Genomic DNA, 20778 nt, shown 5'->3' with positions numbered 1-20778 from the left:
GAGGCCAGAGGGGCACCCTAGTCCTGGCCTTGCCCCTACCATATGCCTGACCTCGATGGCCATTTTACTCTCCAAAGCTGTCCCCTGACTTCACCGCACCTGAGTTACATGCATTAGGAATCGTTCTCAATGTGATCTCCTCAATTTCTCCCCACCTCCCCCCACCCCCCGGCGTCCGTTTTCTTCCCCAGCTCCTTCCAGGCTGGCAGTCTCAAGAAATGCGCTTGACTCTGGAAAGTTCCTTCCACAGTCCAATGAGCACACAGGCTCTAAGAAAAAAAAAAAGTGCTTCGGAGACAATAAGTGGTTGTTCTGAGATTGAAAGCGGAGACCCTAGTGACAAGGCACAGGGGAGGCCTTCTCAAAGGCTTTCCTGAGACTTTCTGCTTTCGGGTGGGGGCGTAGAGGGGGTACCGTTTGGGAGCACAGGTGCCGCGGCGACCCTCTCAAAGAACCTGTTTATTTGTTTGTTTGTTTGGGGGTTTGCCTTTCGGTTCTCTCTTTGCTCGCACTTAATTAGTGATATTATAACTTTCAATTTAATCATTGACCTAAATGAGTTGTATTTCTGTCTCAGCAGGAGGCTGGCCGGGCTGAAAGAAGCAGCCGTGGCCCCCGAGTGAGCAGGGAAACTGTGACTGAGAACATTTGGGCTGGCAAATGACACTGCTTCTGCTCCGAGATAAAATGGAGACATTTTCAAGCTATGTTTTGAAATCATAAAAAAAAACCCAGAAGCGTCCTGCTGGAGATAAGATAGATGTTGGTGTGGAGCATCTGGGAGCAGTGAAAGAGGAAGGTTAGACCAGCATTACTGAGATTATTACTGAAACCAAGATTATAAGTAATTAAGGTTTTGAAAGTTTGGTCCAGGTGCACAATAGACTACTCAGTATCTTGGATTCCTGAGCTGGGGTCAGGTTAACTATTAAAAGAGGACCAAACATATTTCTAACAAAACCCACAGTTTACTTAAAGCCCACGCTATTCCTGCTGCTGCTTTAGAACGCCTTGCTTTGAGCCTTCTTCTCTTCTGGGCTCTCGGGAGATCTAATGTTGACTCCCTTGCGGGCCTAGATTAATGGTGTCTTGCTTCGGTGTGGTGTTAAATCGGCCTGCGCACGTTCCACCCGGGATGGATGTCCCTCACCGCGACGTTCGCTGCGATCAAACGGACGCACGGCCCCAGGATAAATGGGGACCCGCTATCACTGCATTTCTTCTCCACCCTGAACTCCCTCTGCAAAGACTAAGTGCTGGGCCTGCACGCAGATGCTTGCTGGCTGGCTTCCTCAGAAAGAACAGATTGCAGGGGCGCCTGGGTGGCGCAGTCGGTTAAGCGTCCGACTTCAGCCAGGTCACGATCTCGCGGTCCGTGAGTTCGAGCCCCGCGTCAGGCTCTGGGCTGATGGCTCGGAGCCTGGAGCCTATTTCCGATTCTGTGTCTCCCTCTCTCTCTGACCCTCCCCCGTTCATGCTCTGTCTCTCTCTGTCCCAAAAATAAATAAAAAACGTTGAAAAAAAATTAAAAAAAAAAAAGAAAGAACAGATTGCAGAAGCACGTAAGCCGTAACTGCCATGTACCTAAAATCTTCTTTATCGGGCATCCTTTTGCAGGAGCTTTGATCTGGAGGATGCGGTCACATTTTGCTTGGAGGTACGAATTGTCTAGAAAAACCCAAAAAAGAAGAACACGCCCTTAAATAACTCCTCAAACTGAATTTAAAAAGTAAGTTAACTACTTTGAATGATCCCCTAATCCTCCCTTCTCTATCTCCTGTTCTCATCTTGTCTTTGAATGAGAAGGCTCCAGAGCTGTAAAAGGGGTCTTAGCATCATCCGTGCTGGGCACTCTGTATCTCAGATGAGATACTTCCTTCACAAAGGAAAACTTTGCGTTTGGTTTAAATTGGCACGGAATGCCTTTTCCCGGGATCAGAGGGTTTAAATATGTTTTTAATTTTCTAAATGTCTGTTGACAAGTGGATAAAGAAAATGTGATACACACACACACACACACACAGGAATATTATTCAGCCTTATAAAAGGAAATCTTAAGGCGCCTGGGTGGCTCAGTCAGTTAAGTGTCCGACTTCAGCTCAGGTCATGATCTCACAGTTCGTGGGTTCAAGCCCCGCATCGGGCTCTGTGCTGACAGCTCAGAGCCTGGAGCCTGCTTCAGATTCTGTGTCTCCTTCTCTTTCTGCCCCTCCCCTACTCACACTCTGTCTCTCTCTCTGTCTCCCTCTCCCTCTCAAAAATAAAAATAAAAACATTAAAAAAAACCACTACCTGTTAAAAAAATAAAAGGAAATCTTGCCATTTGTGACAACATGGATGAATCTGGAGGACATTATGCTAAGTGTCATCAGCCAAATACAGAACAATTGTTACATGACTTCACTCATACGTGGAATCCAAGGTAGTCAAACTCACAGAAAACACAGAGCTAAATGGCGGTTGCCATGGGCTGTGCAGTGGGGATAATGGGGAGACGTCGTTCAAAGCGCACAAACTTTTAGTTGTGCGAGACGCGTAAGTTGCGGGGATCTAATGCAGATCACAGTGACCGTAGTCAATAATATGGTTTTAAAAATTTGCATTTTCGAAGAGGGGAGATCCTAAGTGTTCTCACCACACACGTGCCCACACACAAAGGTAACCGTGTAAGGTGACGAATATTTTAATTAGCTTGATTGTGGTGACCATTTCACAATGTGTATATACATATATACATATATATATATATATATATATATATATATCTCAAACATCAAGTTGTACATCTTAAATATATATATAAATAAATGTATATAATTTTTATTTGTCAATTATATCTCAAGCTAAATTTTTTTTTTTTTCACAGAAGTTTTTAACAATCATTTAATCAAACATGTGCAGGGGCACCTGGGTGGCTCAGTTGGGAAGCATCCAACTTCGGCTCAGGTCATGATCTCATGGTGTGTGAGTTCAAGCCCCATGTCAGGCTCTGTGCTGACAGCTCAGAGCCTGGAGCCGGCTTCAGATTCTATCTCCTTCTCTCTCTGCCCCTCCCCTGCTCATGCTCTGTCTCTCTCTCAAAAATAAATATTTAAAAAAAAATGTGTGCCATAGTCGTCAGGAATCCTTGTGTGGCAGGGGCCATAAATTTCCTCGAAAAATGGACCCTATTAAAGGTGGGGGGCAACCCCAGGAACTGAAGGGGAGATCCCTGGGGACAAGCAGCTGCAGGGTCTCAGGAACAGGCTGACTTTATCCCCTACCCACCAAAATGCTCCCTCCCTTTCTTCGTCTCGGGAAAAATGCACTAAGAGTAACATACAGTGATGCGATGATCACATGGAGATCTCAATTAACCAGAAATACGGTTTTCATTCAACTTTAGGGGCAACTGGAAAAAAGTCCCTGAGGCTTACTTCATAGCCCCACTCTTCTTGTTTTTACTTTTTTTTAATGTTTGTTTATTTCAGGGAGACAGACAGAGGGCAAGCAGGGGAGGGGCAGAGAGAGAGGGAGACACAGAATCTGAAGCAGCCTCTGCTTTTTTATTTTGGTAAGACAGAACACAAATTTTACCATTTTAACCATTCTTAAGTGTGAAATTCAGGGGCATGAAGTGCATTCACAATGTTGCATAACCACCACCATTCGTGACTCTAAACAGAAACTCTGCCCATTAAGCAGTAACTCTCCCTGCCCCCGCTAACCTCTAGTCTCTTTCTGTCTCTATGAATCTGCCTATTCTGGGCACTTCATAGGAGCAGAATCATAGGATATTGGAACTTTTGTGTCTGACTTATTTCCCTTAGCATAAGTTTTCAAGGTTCATCCATGTTGTAACAGATATAAGAAGTTTATTCATTTTTATGGAGGAATTATATATATATTATATATATGATATAAAATATAAAACAATATAATAATATAAAATATATTATCTTGTATTATAAACAATACCTATAATATTATATGTGATATAAAATATAAAACAATATAATAATAACGTAAAATATATTATTTTGCATTATAAATAATACATATAATATTATATAAATGATATAAAATATAAAACAATATAATAATAATATAAAATATATTATTTTGCATTATAAATAATACATATAATATATATGATATAAAATATAAAACAACATAATAATATAAAACATATTATTTTGTATTATAAATAATACATATAATATATATGATATAAAATATAAAACAATATAATAATATAAAATATATGATCTTGTATTATAAATAATACATGTAACATTATATATGATATAAAACATAAAACAATATAATAATATAAAATATATGATCTTGTATTATAAATAATACATATAATATTATATGATATAAAATATAAAACAATATAATAATATAAAATATATTATCTTGTATTATAAATAATACATATATTATGTATATGATATAAAATATAATTAGTATAATAATAGAAAATATATTATCTTGTATTATAAATATAATATTACAAAAAAAAATATATATATATATATATTCCATTCATCTCCCGATCATCCCATTCATCTTCCATCCATTCCAACCACTTGGGTGATTTTGCATTTTGGCTATTGTGAATAATGCAGCTATGCACATTAGTGTCCACGACATGTCTTTGGCAGTGCTGAATATTCACTTTCATAAAAATGAGGCTGTGGTATCTCCTATTACAACAACAAAGAATTAAATTTCCCATCAAAATGGAGGCTGTATGGAATCACGGAGCGAAGATGGGTCCCAGAGTCCTATGGACTCATCTTTGATGTTGGGCTTTCACGTCCCTCCTCTCTGATGCCGGGCAAATGATTTAAGCTCTCTGCATGTTAGCCTCCTCATCCAACAAATGACTGACAAGAAAGGTTGAAATGGACATTTCTGGGCCGCTTTGAGAATTCGGTGCTTCCCCAGTTCACTTTGTAATCAGGAAAGCTTTTCACTTTTGAAAAACAGATTCCTGGGCCTCAGCCCAGAGCTACTGACTGAGAAAATCTGGGAGCGAGTCTGGAAGCCGCCTCTTTACCAATATCTTCAGGTGATGCCGATGAAGCTACATTGAAAACATCACCGAGATCAAGCGTAGGAAGCCAACCCCTCGCTCAGGACTTGATACACAGGAAGAGCTTAAGAAATGCCGACCTTCCTTCCTGCCCCCTCCACCTCTTTGCACTGGACCCGTGAAGAAAGAACAGAGGACGACCGATTGCATTTGATGCAACAATGACCATTTCATGTGACAACAACAAAAAAAATCAAGTGGTAAGTTGTTTTCTACACTGAAGAACTCACCAGTCACCTCCGGCTGTAAGTGATGTTGGCTGTTCGGGTTATAAAACTGCTTTATTGATTTATCTCCTTCGTTATGCATTTGGGCACAACTGCATTGTGCGCGATTCAGATCTGCTAATGCGTGTGCCGGGGCAGAGAGGGGCTGGAGGAAGACACCACATCGTGCTATGTGACAGAGGGAACTCCCTAGAGATAGCCATGCAAACCTGAGGCTTCAATGAACAGAAAGAACCGGTGACTTTGTATCAAACGCACCAGACTGATGTTCTTTTTTTTCTTCTTCTTTCTTCAAATTATAAAAGGAGTGGACAGAGGGAATGTACTAGATGTAATTTGCTCCAGGTTCAAAAAAGCGTATTTGTGTCTTATGAAATCTTATGAGAAAAGTGGAATTCAAATTGGCTTGGAGATGAGAGCTGTCAAATAGATTGAAAGCTGGATTATAAACCAAGACTAATGAGAGCCTACAATATGCACAGAGTTAGGGATGGAGTCCAAGAGGATTGCTACAAGGTCTTACAGGGGAGGTAAACAGCCTATTAATTAAGGTAGCAGATGGTGGTAAATTGGGAGATGTTTCAGATTCCAAGGACAAAAAAAAAAAAAAAAAAAAAAAAAAAATGAAAGCATGGGATCTGTACTGGGTAGTTAGAAACCCCAGCACGAAATCAGTGACAGGAAAATAGTAAGAGCTGCAGGTAGTCTTGGAAGAGAGCGGTGTTTGGAGTACCATGGGAGTTGAAAAGAGACGAGAAATGTTAGTGGAACGGCTTAGAAGCTACTGGAGAGAGTGATCCATGATGCAGTAGCATAGTTTCAGGGACCCAGCAGGTTGGCTGGGGTATGTGTGGTAACGAGTTTCTGGGTAAGGTTGGTCTTAAGATCTCCCCAGTGAGCATTTGCAGACAAGGAAGTTGCCTGAGTAGAAGGAGCGAAGTTGCATGCAAACTGCAGGAGTTGTGAAGTTGCATCGTGAAGTAAATTAGTGTAGGGGGAAAAAAGCAGGTGGGTGAGATAACCAGTGTGGTTTGACCAGGATAAGAAGGCGAAGGGATCAAGTAGAAATAAGGGTTTTGGACCTCGCAGATTGGGGGCCATCACTGACTCTCCTATTTACCTTCAGGTAATTGCTTAGCCTTTCGGAGTCTTTTCTCCACTAATAAAACGAGGACAAGATTTCTTACCTTCTACGAGTATTGTCATTCGGGTGAGATTTGTGTGCAGATCAGCAGGAACATGGTAAGTTTTGAACCCAGGCGGGCTCGTCCTTCCGTAACGAATGCGATCTGTACCTACTTTTAGAAGGAGGTGGTGAGAGGTGGTAGGGGAAACTTTGGGAAGCAAATGTTCCCATTTCTCATCTTCTAGAAGTTGGTTGTACTCTGTTCTTATTACAATGGAGTCCCATCTGACTCAGGGGTTAGATTCAAAAGCCACCCCGTGAGGCGAGGATCACGTATGGCCGAAACTATCCTTGAAAATCCCTGCAGGTGCCCATAAAATATACTACTGTGCTGTCTCTCAAAGAGTTCTCTCCAGCCAGTTTTTCTTCCAGCGTCGGGACGGATTAAATTTCTTCTTTTGCAGCCGAGCACCAGGCGACGTCGTTGGCTTGCACTTTGGGCCACGCTCTACGAAAAATGCTTAACTTTTGACATGAAGACGGCACCCGGCGGGGAGGGCCGCTCACACCAGAGGGGCGCCCCGGAATGCGGGGCAGGGGCTGGGGCTCCCACGTCATGCTGCCTCCACACCCCTGCCGGGCAGGTGGAGCTTTGCACATTTTGCTCTCCCTCTGGGCCACTCTTAGAGATTGTCGTGGTCCGTTCAGGCTGACGTGCAAAATACCATAGACTGGGTGGCTTAAACTGCATTTGTTCGTCCCTGAGCTGGAATGTAGCAGCCCAAGAGCAAGGGGATGGCAGATTCTGTATTCAGCGTGGGCCTGCTTCCCGCGGCGTCTCCTGGCCGTGTCCTCACATGGCGGAGAGAGCAGCTCTAGGAATTTCCTCTCTATGAGGACACTAATCTCTTCATGGGCCCCCGTCCTCGTGACCTCATCTAAACCTAATCACCTCCCGAAGGCCCCACATCCTAAAATCATCCCATTGTGGATGAGGGCTTCGACATATGAACTTGGGGGCTGGTACCAATCTGCGGTCCGTTACAGGCTGCCTCTGTACCTGTCCTGGGCTGAAACGACCACGCCGGATCAGACTGGCTGGCTGGTGGTCGGCTTTGGTTGCGGAGAAAGAAAACGTACACAACGAGGCTCCACGTTGGTCCACTTGCCAGGTCTCCCCCGCTCGGCTGCTGATGACGTGTTCTCTGCAGCTGCATCAGGGGGTGTGAGCCCCAGCCAGGGGCTGCCGGCTGCGGCCCAGCACGAGTGTGGGGGAGCAGTGGCAGCCTGACAGACTGGGCACCCTGGGTAAACATGGCTGGCCGGCCATGGCAAGGCCTCCAGGGGCGGCTACGCTGCCCTTGTGGGAGGGTGTGTTTCTCCCCCCCAGCCTGGAGATGGTCGGGGTGTGGGTCTGTTTCTCTGCTGCTAGTCCTGGGGAAGTAAGTTCTAGTAAAACTTGGTCAGTTAGGAGCACCTGGCTGGCCCAGTTGGTAGAGGAAGCAGCTCTTGGTCTAGGGGTAGTGAGTTCAAGCCCCATGCTTGGTGTAGCGTAGAGCCTACTTAAAAAAAAAAAACAAAAAAACCCACCAAAAACCCAAACAAAAAAACACAAGTACAATTTTGGTCAATTAATGCATTTAAGAGAAAACCTATGATACCATGTATAGCCACAGTTCCATAGTAGTCTACTTGTCTTTTTCTTTTTCCTTAAAAACATATCTTAGGGGCTTTTTGTTCCCTCCCCTCCCCTCCTTCCCTTCTCTTTCTTTTCTCTTCTCTTTTCTTTTCTTTTCCTTTCTTTTCTCTTCTTCTCTTTCGTTTTCCTTCCTTCCTTCCTTCCTTCCTTCCTTCCTTCCTTCCAGAGAGAGAGAGCACACAAGTGGAGGAGAGGGGCAGAGGGAGAATCTTAAGCAGGCTCCACGCTTGGTGCAGAGCCCAACACGGGTTCTATCCCACAACCCTGGGATCTTGACCCGAGCCAAAATCAAGAGTCAGACACTCAACTGACTGAGCCACCCGGGCGCCCCAGGGATTATTTCTGTTGATACACAGAAGACTTCCTCATCCTTGTGTTAGTTGATGTAAAATTTACGTAACATAAAATTTACTGCTTTAACCACCTAACAATGTACAATTCAGTGGCTACTGGCACATTCACAGGGCTCTGCAACCATCACCACCATCTAATTCCAGAATGTTTTCACCACCTCAGAGTGAAACTCCATAACCATTAAGGGGTCACTACCCAGCCCTGCCCTTCCCAGTGCTCAACGACCCTTGATCTTCCTTCCTTCTCCATGGATCTGTTTCGGCCATTTCATATACATGACATCATACACCAGCTGGTCCTTTGTGTCTGGCTTCTTCAGTTGCATAATGTTTTCAAGCTTCACCTGCGTTGTAACAGGTATCAGAACTCCATTCCCCTTTAATACCGAATCCTATGCCATCGTATGGACAGAGCACATTTGGTTTCTCCATTCACCTACTGATTGACATTGGGTTGTTTTCACTTTTTTGGCTAGTACGAATAATGCTGTTATGGACATTCAGGTACAAAAGTTCATTTGAACACCTATTTTCAACTCTCTTGGGTATGTACCTAGGAGTGGAATTGCTGAGTTGTATAATAATTCTATGTTTTACTTTTTGAGAAACCATCACACTATTTTCCAAAGCAGTTGTATGATTTCACATTTCCACTAGCAACGTATGAGGGTTCCAAATGTTCCACGTCCTTGCTAAACACTTTTTTCCATTTTTAAATTATTATTGTTATTATAGCCATCCTAGTAGGGACGTGAAGTGGATTCTTGTGGCTATGATTTGCACTTTCCTAATGATTAATGATGCTGAGAGTATCTTTTTGTGTGCTTATTGGCCATCCGTGTTTCTTGGAAGAAATGTCTTCAGATTCTTGCCCATGTTTTTCATCGGGTTGTTGTTTTTGTTGTTGTTGAGTTGTGTTCTTCTATATATTCTGCATACTGCTCTCTTATCAGATAGAGGACTTGCAAATATTTTCTCCCATTCTGTGGGCTGTCTTTTCACTTTCTTGATAATACCCTTTGATACAGAAAAACTTTTAGCTTTGGTGAAGTCCGATTTATCCAGTTTTGTTATCATTGTCATTTGGGCTTTCAGTGCCACATCTAAGAATCCATCACCAAATCCAAGCTCATGAAAATTGGCTCCTATGTTTTCTTTTAAGAGATCATTTTAGCTCTTACATTTAGGCCTTTGATCCATTTTGAGATAATTTTTTGTACACAGTGTGAGGTAAGGATCCCACTTCCATTCTCTTGCATCCTTTAAAATATCTACACAGCAGGGGCGCCTGGGTGGCGCAGTCGGTTAAGCGTCCAACTTCAGCCAGGTCACGATCTCGCGGTCCGTGAGTTCGAGCCCCGCGTCGGGCTCTGGGCTGATGGCTCGGAGCCTGGAGCCTGTTTCCGATTCTGTGTCTCCCTCTCTCTCTGCTCCTCCCCCGTTCATGCTCTGTCTCTCTCTGTCCCAAAAATAAATTAAAAACGTTGGAAAAAAAAAAAAAATTTTAAAATATCTACACAGCAATCTGTTCCGTAGTTCAATTAACTAGGCTTCTCAGATATTTGGGTTACTTCCAATCTTTTACCACTAAAAACAATAATACAATAAACATTCTTGTATATAATCACTTCCTACATACGTGGGCATATTTATAGGCTAAATTCCTAAAAGTGGAATTGTAGGATCAAAGGTTTGTTGCCTTATTGCTTGTCCCTAGAGGCTGAGTGGATGCCTTCCAGCACTGGGCGAGGATATGTTTCCCTACATCCTTGCTAATCTTTGTAGATCTTTGCCAACCAGATGGGTAGTTTTAATTTGGAATGTTCTTATTATGAGCAAGGTTGTACACTGTTTAATATATTTTGTAATTTCTTTGCTATGAACTTTTCATACCCTTTGCCTTTTTTTTTTTCTGTTGGATTATTGGTCTTTGTTTTGTAAGAGAGGAGGCTAATGTCTGTAATATGCTCATCACTTACTTTTTAGCTTTATTAATGATGTTGTGTTTCTCCTCCAGAGAAAGTGCTTCCCTCTTCCTTTTTAAGATTTTTGAGCTAAGTGACTATTTATAATAGTGTCCCCTATTCTCATATTGTGATATTATTTTATGGTCTTTTCCTGGTATTTTTATGATTTCAATATATTGTTTGCTCTTTGGTATAGCTGGAATTTATTTGCTTATATGGTGTGAGGTAGGGATTCATCTTCCCCCTCTAGAAAATTGAGATTGTTGCTTTTGAAGTCAGATATCCTCAGTTTCCTACCGCAAACAAAGCAGTAAAAGTTCAGTCATGACCTGAGGGAGGCCCCAATTCACTTCATTGTTCAGTCCAGGCTGAGAAGGGCATCTCTGTGCCCTGGAACCAGAGGGCAGCTCGTTCTGGGCTTTCCCTGCTTAAGGAAGCACAGAGCAGCAGTTAAGAACAGGCTCCCGAGGTAGGCAGTATAAAATCACTGCTCAAACTTTTCATCTCTCTATTGTGTTTTTTCCTTATCTGCAAAATAAGGACAGTAACAGTTCCTCTCTCATAGCTGAATGGTGCTGAGAGTAAACAGAGCTCTGCACGAGGTAGCTCAGAACTGTGCTTGCACGGCAAGCACAGCGAAGTTGCTGCTGTCACTATGGCCACTGTGGGCATCATCACCATTATCTGGACACTTTATAATGGCTCCAACCTCGGGGCTGCCCTTCCTGGCAGAGAGGGCGCTGGTCGTGGGCTCCTCCACCTGGACTGGTGCCATCATTTCTCCAGTCTTCTCCCAGGGAAGCAAGTGGTGATTCTTGAGTGTCTGGCCTAGGCCACCCTAGGGGGGGTTCTGAGCTCTTTTGTGCCCTAATTAATTTCTCAGTCCTTTTTTAAATGTTTATTTATTTATTTTAAGGGAGAGAGAGAGAGAGAGAGAGAGAGAAAGAGCAGGGGACAGGCAGAGAGAGAGGGAGACAGAGAATCCCAAGCAGCCTCCATACTGTCAGCACAGAGCCCGACGCAGGGCTTGAACCCACAAACCACGAGATCATGACCTGAGCCGAAACCAAGAGTCGGACGCTTAACCAACTGAGCCACTCAGGTGCCCCAATTTCTCAGTCTTTAAAATCAGATAAAATGAAATAAAAACATAAATCAAGTGTATCCCTGAAGGGAGAGGAGATCTCACAAAGGGTTAGCGCCAAAGCTTGTTGACTTATAGACAGTAAACTGAGAAAGTGAGATAAGTGAATAAATAACCCGGAATGAATGATTTTCCTGGTAGGCCAGGACCCAGGGCCCTGATGCCCCAAGTAGGGCTCGGAGCTCACAGGCACGGCCCTTGGCCCCACTGTCCTCAGATTGTGGTGGCAAGGAGACAGGGTCCCAGGCCTTCAGTCACCCACCTGCGCCAATTTTAAAGGGAGATAATAAAGCCACCTCCTTATCTGGGGAGATGGCATCATGCTCAAGGAAGTTCCCCGCTGTCAGGCCACTTGGCCTCACCCTTGGCACTCCTCTGAGAAGTGTCGGGGCAGTGACCTTCAAACTCTTAAAGACCAGGGCTATGTGTTTCCTGTGCATCAGGCCAGTAGTTGGATGAATGAACCCTGGTGGGTTCTGGTAACCACTGCTTTGCTGTTATTTTGTGACCTTTGGTGAGGCAGTTACTGCTTTCTCTTCCCAGCCTTGGGGGAAGGGAGACACAATTCAGAGAACAAAAGAAGCAAATTCTTGCCTTTTGAGTTTAAGAGAAGAAACAGGTGAGCAGATAGGGCCCAGGGTTCTCAGGACTGGGAAGAGCCCCCAGGGAAGAAAAGAGAGTTTGGCCTCAGGTGGGACCTTCAGGAGGGGACTCCCGACTCCCAAGGCCCCGGGGAAGGTGTGGCAAACCCTGGAAACCTCTGCTTTCTAGGCGAGGGCAGGTGGGGGCATCTGAGTTCTCTGTCCCGCCTCACGCGGTGGATCTGGTTCTGGAGTATGCAGGAGGCTGGCCTGAGGCTGCTTTGCAGGTTTCCGATCTAGGGGTGGATTTAATTTCTACAGGGATTGAGGCTTAAGCCATTTGGGACCCTCTTTAGAACACAGAATGCAAAAGGATGAGTTCAAAATTAGGTATAGACGGGGTTTCTTTTGGAGGTGATGATGAAATGTTCTGGAATTCAATAGTGGTGATGGTTGCACAACTTTGCAAATATAACCCCAACCCACTGAATCCTATCCTTTCAACAGGTGGCTTTTATGGTATGCAAATTAGATCACAATTAAAAAAAAAACATACTAAAAAAATGAGGCACAGGGTTCTAGGAGGAGCCGAACAAGGGAGGGCCCGAGCAAAGTTTTGTTTCCCTTTGCGTCTCTGCAGCCCAGCATGGCCAAGAGTGGTGCGGATGGGGGCCAGCCAAAGGCCGTCTTACTGGGAGCTGTGGTCTGAAGAGATGGCCCCCTTGCACATCAGATCCCCCCCTCCTCCCTGGCCTGCCTCCTATACCCAGGCCTGGGTGAGCTTCCAAGAACTTTGATGTGATCCTGGAGGAAGAGTGGGAATTAATGGTGACAAGGCTTCAACTTTGTGGGATGGCACCAGGAAAATAAAGAAGTCGTATTTCCTGTACTCCTGACTATAAACACTGAAGTCAGAGCTCTGTGTGTGTGTGTGTGTGTGTGTGTGTGTGTGCGCGCGTGTAAACTCTGGCTTAGAGGAGCTCGACCAGGAGGACTGCCTCAGGCAGCATAGGTGTGGTCGAACTGGGAGGGCTTATAACCCACAGCTCCCGTTGTGGGGCGGGGTGCGGGGGTTAGCCAGAGGGGACCCCGCTTCTCGCCCCCACAGTTTTGGACAGAGAAGCGACTGCAGTCTGGGCAAGCAGACGAGGCCCTTTGGAGGCCAGGGATATGCCACTGTCATATTCAGAATCGGATCCTTGTTTATCTTGAATCAGACCCGGGGCTTTCTGCATAACCTCTGTTCCTCCCATTTTGAAGATTCGGGCCCAAAACACATTTCAGGGAATAAGGGGAAAGCTCATGTTTGAAAATGAACCAGCGAAATAAATCATTGTGCTTCTGACATGATGCCCATTGAATACTTTTCAATTCTTAGCTTTGGCAGCAGCATTTTAAAAACGCACACACACACACACACACACACACAACCTATCACATAATTCTTTCTCAAAGGCTCATTCAGCAGGTCTGCCTCTCTCGGTTCCCAGCCGCCCCCCCCCCCTTCCTTTTCCTTCTTTCTCTTTTTTTCTTTTAAATCAGCCCTTCTGGTGAGAGGGCAAGGGTACATACAGTCTTCCTTTGTGTTTGTAAAACAGAGCCGTATCAGTTGAGCAGTAATGATAACATTTGTAGTTATGCAAGCAGAGATAACAGTAATCAGATCTCCTGCTCTTGGCAAAAACCAATGGCCACAACCTCACCAGGGGCTGGGGTGTTACGCTGAAAGGGGAGGGGAATGCGTATGGGTTTTATCTATTTATTTATTTTAATCAAAGCCCCCAGCACACTTTTCTTTTTCCTGCCAGAGGCTGTCCAGTTAAGGCCCTCCAGAAGTTGTCCAGTTAAAGAGACCCTACCCTAAAAGGAGATCTGAAGGTCCCCTCCTTGCTCAGCGTCTCCTGGCTATTTTTTTCCCCCTGCGTCCAATGATTTAGGGCTTCCTTTGCTCTCCAGCAGGTAATCTGACCTCTCTATATTGGAAGGAGCGAAGGCTAACGTACTCACTCAAGCAGAGGCCGGTGGAGTGATTGCATCAGTTTGCAATGCCATTTGGAATTTTTAAAAGAAAGGTGTTGTTCTGGAGCTGCCCTTACTCCTTCCAAATCTGATTTCCCTCAGGGGGTTTCTGTTGCATTGTTACTCAAACAACATGCAAATATATTGATTGCTGGGACTTTAGTCGGCGGCGGGGACTGCAGGCTGCAATTGCCAAGGTATGCCAGGGCCAAAAACAGAACCCGGGCATGTGTGGGTTTCCTGCAGTGGAGACCGAGATCCTCAACATGTGAGCTGTGTTTAGGGATCCTGAAGTGACCTCCTTAGTAGGGGTTGGGAGTCTCAGTTTCTCCGCTAGTTGGTGTCTCTGATTTCATTTTGGGGTGGTAAGGCAGCTCTCCTGGGGAGAAGAAAACAGTGGTGAGTTCCCCAGGTGCGGTCCCAAACGTCTTTGCGTAGCCCCAAGGCCCCACCATCGGGTAGGGGTTGTCAAGAGACATATCCTAATTTCTTACCTGACTTGGGCGGAGACGTGGATCCACGACCGTAATTTGCAATAAAATGGAGACCAAACTATGTTCCTCTTCTGCTCTGAGGCGTTCCTAATTCTGTTTAAAACGGAAGGCACGTTGCCCCCCTCTTCTTCTGGCTACCTAGGAGCCGCCCCACTTTCTTCCCCCTTTCTACTCACCTCTACCCCCAAAGGGAACCGGAAATAGGAAGGTCGACGGGGGTGGGGGGTGGGGGGGGAGGGGTTGTGAAAAGCAGCATCATAAACCACCACTCGCGTGGGGGGTGGGGGCGGGGGGGGGAATCGTAGCAAGAAATCAATGTTGGTTTAGTTTCCAAAGACACACTTTCTTGCCCGTCTCCAGACCTAAGTGTCCGAATTAAAAATTAGACTCGAAATGCTGGGCAGATGTTGGCATTTTCGAGCCAGATGCCATTGGCCTGCGGGTTGCTAGGCAACCCGTGCGGCCCAATCAGCGTGGGTTTCGGAATGGCATCTGCTCCAAGAGACGAAACGAAGCCCCCCGTCCCTGCCGTCTGGTGCCCTGGGCCCAGGCGGGACGCGCTCCCCATGTGCTGGCTCCAGGGAGGGGTGCGGCCCTCTTGGCTTTCTTTGCCTGGACACGCATTTTAATTTCACTGTGTCAACTCTCATTATCTGTCTCCGCAGAATCCCCCTTTTTGGTTTTCAGAAATAATTAAGGAAAAAGCCCTTTTTCACTCACTGCATTTTTGGCATTGATAAAGACATTTGAGGCATTTCAGACGAGGCGGGGGCCGGTATCCGAGCGGCCTTTGAAGATGTTCGTTAAAGACAGTTCTGACAAACAGTGGCAAACAGACCAATTAACCCTAGCATCGAAGTCCTGGCGGCTTGAAACTCCCTTCAAAAGAAATTAGCCCTGATGTTAATAAAGTGGGTGTTAGACCATTTCAAAATATCCAGTTCAGCAGCCTGAGTCGATTGGAATGGAATGGCTATGGTGCCTTGCCAAAGGAAGAGTCTTGTGCTGGTGTGAATTTTTGTTACAGTGGCTGTCTGAAAGTTAGAAAAAAAAAAAAAAAAAAATGTCCCAACCGTGGTTGGAGCGAAACTTCCAAGCGGACTAGTCCAGGTTCGTTAAATAAGTAACTAAGTTGCTCGCCGTGAAAAAGAAAAAGACCCAGAGAAGGACGTGTCCGGGAGTGGGTCCTCTAACGTGGGGGTTGGTGGCTGGACTCAGGATTGCCACCCAGGCTCCAGCTTCCCAGCGATAAGCCTCGCTAACACTCCTCTGCTTGCCCAGGAAGGACCGGGAGCTCAGCTGTTGCTTCCTTATTGATTTTTCAGATGACGCGGGAGACAGACCCACAGCTTCAGGCTGGGAAGGTAGCGCTAATGAATTGCCAAGACCCAGGGTGTATGCATTTGTGGGGTGATGCTTCCTCGTAAGAGGAGAAGGAAATGATCTGCCTGGGGAACTGTTTGCATCTGCCGGGACCGTACAGGTCGATTTTGTAGCGCTTGGGTTACATTTCCACGCGCGGTGCTGGTGTCTTACCCTTAGTCTCCGTCGCAGAAGAGAGAAATAAACCTTCTAATCAATGTATTCTCTGAGAAAAGATATTTTCAGACTTGCCCTGCCCGTGTGTCTGTGTGACAACACAGGGTAGGGAGCAAAGAAAACAGCAGCCCCGGCGTGGGACGAGGCTGGGACCCCTAGCAAAGCCTTTCCTCCTCGAGGTGTGGGTGGACGAGGCTGGGGCCTGGCTTGACAGGTCTGAAACGGAATCAGAATTCAGCTCTCGCGAGTGGCCTTGAGAATCTATGCTCGCTCTTGTGACGCTCTCCCTACCGTCCCCGGCAGTTCCCAGAGGGGAAACGGAGGCAGGGAGAAGGGACTTGCTCAGAGTCACGTGACTGTCGAGGGCCCCCCCCACCTTCCTGCCTCAACTAATCCTGCTTCCTCCTGCTGCACCGGGACCCCACGTGTGGACCTGCTCAGACTCAGGATTTCATTTGAGGCTGGCCGTGGGAGGGTCGGGCTCCTGCCTTGGTGACGGACGCTTTTTGCTCTGCCCTGTATGCCGTTCTGCCCTCACACTGGCTGTAGGGGAGGGCTGGGATCCCTCCTGGGGATCTGGGATCCCTGGGGATCCCTCCAGGGCCCTGGATCCCGCCGGGGTGGGGTAAGGCTGTGGCCGAGGCCCGAGCAGACGGTAGAGGCATGTGCCTCCACGCTGTCTCCGGCTTCCTTCTATCTCTACTTTCTCAGGCTGGGCCTTATCTCTCCCAGATAATGGACTCCTCTCCGGCCACCACCACATTCTCTGGCACCCAATAAGGATGAAGCACTGACTTGGGGTGTGGCGGGGTGGGGGGGGGAGGAAAAACCCTCAGTGCTGAGCACCGACTCTCTTTGTCGCTTTAAGAGGCTCCTATGTTTTTTCTCCGTGTTAATCTAGGAAAAACAAAGTTCCTCGTCGGTTAATTCACTTGGGAGAGCTGGGACAGTTGTGTCATTTCAGTCTCCTACTCTTGGCTTACCCCACGGGTGCTGCCTCACTCAATTCTCCGCCTAGAGGCGCCGCAACTCAAAGTTCAAAGGTGAATCCCTCTATTTTGCTCAATTCTCAATTGGATGTCTAGTTTGAACCTCAGAATGGCAGAAACCGAATCTGCCAACACAGGGCAACTTTCCTCTTTCCCTGGGGTTGGGTCTGAAAATCTGGAGGCTGATGGGACACCCAGGTTATGAGGCTGCAGGGGCCAGGCTCTTACTCGCCACCTATTCGTGCTGATGTCTGCTGCACTGTCCATTGTCCTCATTCCCTCCACGTGTGATGCTTCTCTGTGGCCCTTCAGGGCACCTGGAAACTTCTGCTGCTCTCACACCACGATAGGGAAAGGGGAACTTTCTGGGGGGGCTGACACTCTGTCTGCCTAGACATAGTGCAGCCATTTTTTGCTAGAGCTTAGCCACATTCTTCAGGGCTCCACCCAGGATGGGGGCATAGGCCCCTCCCCTCCAGGGTTCCAGAAACCGTTCTTAAATTTTCTCATTTGCTGCTACACTCAAATCTTGGGGTGTGGAGGGAGGGTAACATGGGACTCCTTCTTAGGAACCCGCTACTATCTGAATTACTTTGCTTCTGACTCTCCCTTTCTCCCAACTTGGGAATTCTTTTTCGTAATTGAAGTGTGATTGACATGCGATCAATTACATACAATACAATGTATTAGTTTCAGTTGTACAACATAGTGCTTCAACTTTTGTATATATTGTGAAATGATTGTCTCAGTAGGTCTAGTTACCAGCCATCACCATACAAAGTTTTAATGCCATGTTTTTGACTGTATTCCCCATGCTGTGTGTGACACCTCCATGACTTATTTATTTTTTAACTGGAAGTTTGTACCCCTTGGTCCCCTTCACCCATTTTGCTCCCCCCACTTGGGAATCTTTTATCCAGGATGAAGGGCGGGACTCACCATCTTTCCATGCAAAAACCCCCTGTGTCTGCCATAGCCTGGTCTCCTCGGACCTGAGCTTTCGAGGTTCCTTTTCCTTCTGCCTTCTGAGTGAAAAAATTACACACACACACACACACACACACACACACACGCTTGACTAAGATATAATTTACAGACCATAGAATTCAACCATTTTAAGTATAGAGTTTGCTGAACAGTCGTAAATTTATATAGTGCAGACATCACTACAACCAGGTTTAGAACATTTCCGTCACCCCCAAAAAGTTTCCTTGCCCATTCACAGTTAATCTCTGTTCACCCATGGCCCCAGGTAACCACTGATCTACTTTTTGTTTCTATAGTTTTGCCTTTTCTGGAAATCTCATATAAGTGGAATCATATAATATATAGCCTTCAGTATCTGGCTTCTTTATGTCTCTATCTCTCTCTCTCTATCTCTATCTCTGTCTCTGTCTCTAACTCTATATCTATATATAACTTAAACTTCCTTGATGACTATGCTTCACATGGTCTGCTGATGAGGGTTGGGAAACATGGATTCCCATTCAAGAAATCTGGCCGTGCATGGAGGCTACGGGTATGGTGGCAGCTGGCCGTGACACGGGGCTAGGGAAGGGCTTGTTCGATCTAAGGTATAAGAGGCTTGAGAAGCTTAAATGCTGATGGAAACGTCATTAGCGAAGGAGAGGTCGAAGATGCAGGCAGGTGTTGGGCAGTGGGCTGAACTGCGAGCATGGGGTCTTTAAGATGGGGAGGAGCCTGGGGCCTTGAACTTGGGGGAAGGGGCGCCCCTTGGGCGGGAGGAGGGAAGGTGGGAAGGACAGGCAGGGTAGGGGGTTTGGTGGGCACTGAGGACATTCTCCTCTTGCTTCTCATCCTCCTTCTTGTTTCTCCGTCACCCACTGCGAGTGAGGAGGGTGGAGTGTAGACAGGAAATCTGAGCAGAATGTAAGTCTGAAATCGTGCTTGCGGAGGATGGGAGGGTGACGTGATCAAGGAGACACCGTTGGATGCCAGGCAGAGCGAGAGGCCCAGACAGTGCTGGCGAGCATGACTTCATGATGGCACCAGTCTGGATATGCCATTTGCTCCAACACTCTTAGTAGCCTGGGTGCACGTGGGAAGAAGATAGCATTGGGTGGATTTGGCATTTAAGTTTCACCTGGTGACAGAGATGGAAGAAGGGGCAAGGAATTTAGGGTGTTGGTAGGGGAAGGTTTGAATAACGTGTTAAACCCAAGTTGAGTATAGAGGGCGGTGGAGTGATGGAGAAAGGTGTGTGTGTGTGTGTGGGGGGGGTGGTCAGTAGATAATGGGAACTGCTGAGGGCACTTCAGTAGGGTGCTGGGAGTCATTGAAAGAGAAAGCTGAAGGGAAGAGAAGCCCTCATCCCATCCGAGAGAGGAAGGTCTGAATTTGGGATCAGAGGGAGCACTTTCTGTGGTGAAGGCACCCGGTGGCGGAATGCGAGTGAGGAAAAATGATGGAGACGAGAGGTCAAGGATTTGGGAAGGCCGGTGTAGGAGGGCCTGTCCACAGACACCGCAGAGCTTCTTCCTGGTAACAGGGGGCTGCCGGAGAGAGGGAAAGTGGTGGAATGACCAGGTGGGCTGTTTGACGGGAAGAGGCAGCAGAGGTGGTAACCTCTTTACCCGAGACCCCTCAGGTAAGGTGGTCTGGGCACCTTGAGAGGGTCAAGGAGGTCTCAAGAAAGCTGCATGGGGCGTGGAAGATGGCCAGACTTCATTGACGATGAGGCTTTTGGGGGAGTGGTTTCAGTGGAGACTAGGTTTCCGAGAGGGCCAGCAGATCAAAGCTGGGGATGCTGACACCCCCTCACCTGTTCAGGAACAGCGAAGAACAAAAACCAACCCAAGGTGTAAGCTGCCCTCACAGTCTCTGTAAAAGGAGCGGCTCATCCATGTTTTATTTTTTATTTATTTATTTAAAAAAATATTTTTTCAACATTTATTTATTTTTGAGACAGAGAGAGACAGAGCATGAATGGGGGAGGGTCAGAGAGAGGGAGACACAGAATCTGAAACAGGCTCCAGGCTCTGAGCTGTCAGCACAGAGCCCGACACGGGGCTCGAACTCACGGACCGCGAGATCATGACCTGAGACGAAGTCAGCCGCTTAACCGACTGAGCCACCCAGGCGCCCCAACTCATCCATGTTTTAAATATCTGAGGGGGATTGCCTCGTTCCTCAGCTACAGTAAGGAAAGGAACTAAAATCGTCCGTGATGCTTTTCTGGTCCAACCTGCATCCCGCTATTTATGCTTCCTCTTTGTCGTCCTGAATCCCTGCTGGGTGTGCTGCTGCCCAAAGGCCCGGAGACGGGAATGAATGATGTGCCTTCATCCAGCAAAATGGGCTTTCCGCTGTCCCTACTGTTGTATAGGTTATTGGCGGTGGTCAGTTCTGAGGAATAATATAAAAGTGTCAGTGGAGGTTGTTCTTTATGAAAAAAGTGAAAAACCCAAACGAACAAACACTGCAAACACCTCTTTGTTTTATGGAGGATAAATGCGCCATTTCATCCACCTAATGATTTTTGATTTCTGAAGGTTGGGTGCTATTCAATGCTTCTGTTTGTCCCTCTCAGGTCCTAG

General features: G+C 46.5%; 1 long non-coding RNA gene across 1 annotated transcript; it reads right to left on the bottom strand.

Moving 5' to 3' along the window:
- Positions 1 to 294: 294 nt before the first annotated feature.
- Positions 295 to 14855, bottom strand: LOC131493474 (uncharacterized). The gene is made up of 3 exons (XR_009252695.1): positions 14694 to 14855; positions 1563 to 1668; positions 295 to 1318 (listed from the first exon to the last, which is right to left on the bottom strand). It is a non-coding gene; the product is annotated as an uncharacterized LOC131493474 (long non-coding RNA).
- Positions 14856 to 20778: the final 5923 nt, after the last annotated feature.

The sequence above is a fragment of the Neofelis nebulosa genome, chromosome 13 (assembly GCF_028018385.1).
Source record: "Neofelis nebulosa isolate mNeoNeb1 chromosome 13, mNeoNeb1.pri, whole genome shotgun sequence".
Taxonomy (NCBI): Eukaryota; Metazoa; Chordata; class Mammalia; order Carnivora; family Felidae; genus Neofelis; species Neofelis nebulosa.
Note: the sequence above shows the minus strand (reverse complement) of the source record. Positions and strands in the feature narration are given on the sequence as shown.